General features: G+C 39.2%; 1 non-coding gene across 1 annotated transcript; it reads left to right on the forward strand.

Moving 5' to 3' along the window:
• The first annotated feature begins 335 nt into the window (after nucleotides 1-335).
• LOC127090157 (small nucleolar RNA R71) lies at nucleotides 336-442 on the forward strand. Its single transcript, XR_007791686.1, has one exon. It is a non-coding gene; the product is annotated as a small nucleolar RNA R71 (small nucleolar RNA).
• Nucleotides 443-1,805: the final 1,363 nt, after the last annotated feature.

Here is a 1,805-nt window from a genome sequence, read left to right on the forward strand (position 1 = left end):
CCTAGAAATCTGCATATCTCACAGTTTGGTGCTACGGAAGCCACGATGGCTGGGGTGTTATGGTCAAGTTGTCTATCTTTTGAGTAAGAACGTCTACCTTGGCGTTGACATGGTCAAGACTGCTTAATTTGTACATGCCGCCTTTCGTTGGAGGTTTCTCTACGGAGGTTCCTTCGCTTCCCCACTGGTAATGATTCTGGGTCATACTTTTGATAAGTTGATAGGCCTCATTATAGGGTTTATCCATAAGTGCGCCACCTGCGGCAGCATCTATTGTCAATCTTGTGTTGCACAAGAGACCATTGTAAAAGGCATAGATGATCAACCATTCTTCTAAATCATGATGTGGACAAAGCTTCATCATGTCTTTGTATCTCTCCCAAGCTTCAAAAAGTGATTCATTATCTTTTTGTTTAAACCCGTTTATTTGGGCTCTTAGCATAGTCGTCTTACTAGGTGGGAAATATCGTGCTAAGAAAACTTTCTTCAACTCGTTCCACGTAGTGACATAGTTGGATGGTAGAGACTAGAGCCAAGCTCTAGCTCTATCTCTTAATGAGAATGGGAAAAGGCGTAGTCTTATAGCTTCAGGGCTGACACCATTTGCTTTCACTGTGTCTGCGTATTGAAAAAACACTGACAAATGTAGGTTCGGGTCCTCCGTGGGACTACCTGAAAATTGGTTTTGTTGTACGGCTGACAACAACGAAGGTTTTAGCTCGAAATTATTGGCCTCGATGGCAGGGGCAGCGATGTTGTTATGTGGTTCATCCTGTGAAGGGATTGTATAGTACTTAAGAGGACGGTTTTGCAGTCCTTCGGCCATCTCTGGTTGAATAACTGGTTCAGGAATAAGGATATTAAGATCGGGAAGATTTAGCTTGATACGATGTTCTCGTATCAAATCTTGTATCCGACGTTCTAATCTAAGATAACGCCCAGGTTCGTCGAACGGTAGCTTTAACTTCTTGCCTTGAGAGCGAGTACTTGGCATACACTCTACAAATGTAGAAAGGGAAATAGAAGTGTTGCCTTAGTCTATACTAGGCAACACTGGAGTTACGATATCGACTAAATTAGTCCCCGACAACGGCACCAAAAGCTTGATCGCGACTTAGTAAGTTGATGGGAATCGTGACTGCAAGTGCACAGTCCTATTGCATAGTTTTAAAGATTATCAAACCCACAAGGAATAATAATCGAATGTATTGTTATCTAATGTTACTATGTAAATCTAAGGCTGATGATCATTCTAAGATTGGAGGGATGAAGAGAAATAACTATAACGTAAACATAATATTAATAAAGATATATGATAAAGGGATATCAGTGTGTAACGCATCAAACTTCGGGGATTCGATAGATATTTGGTGTAATCTTATTGGTCAAAATATTCTTCAGTAGAAATTATTTATATAAAGGACTTAGTCTCACACTCTCGTTTTATTAACTCTGACCATACTCCTAAACCAGAATGCTTGGCTCTCGCGGTCTCATTTTGAATTTAAAAGTAACTTTTGAATATGAATAAAGTCTAATTAATCATAAAGCGATCTCGCTGTATTTAGGATTAATGCCTAGTTTCAGCTATCTGGTTAAAATCTCAAACTCTCGTTCTTGTTGACCGTAACCTTTGTTTGTTTTGTACTCTCGTACGAAAAAAAGTTTGAATAAAATAAGAAACTAAAACCGGAAAAATAAGTTTTATAAAAAATAACACCAATTATTTACGAATCCCGTCGTTTCAACGGTCTTTACATACCGATACCTAAGGGTTTAGCCGGACATGGATCCGGTAACAGACA

The sequence above is a fragment of the Lathyrus oleraceus genome, chromosome 5 (assembly GCF_024323335.1).
Source record: "Lathyrus oleraceus cultivar Zhongwan6 chromosome 5, CAAS_Psat_ZW6_1.0, whole genome shotgun sequence".
Lineage (NCBI taxonomy): Eukaryota > Viridiplantae > Streptophyta > Magnoliopsida > Fabales > Fabaceae > Lathyrus > Lathyrus oleraceus.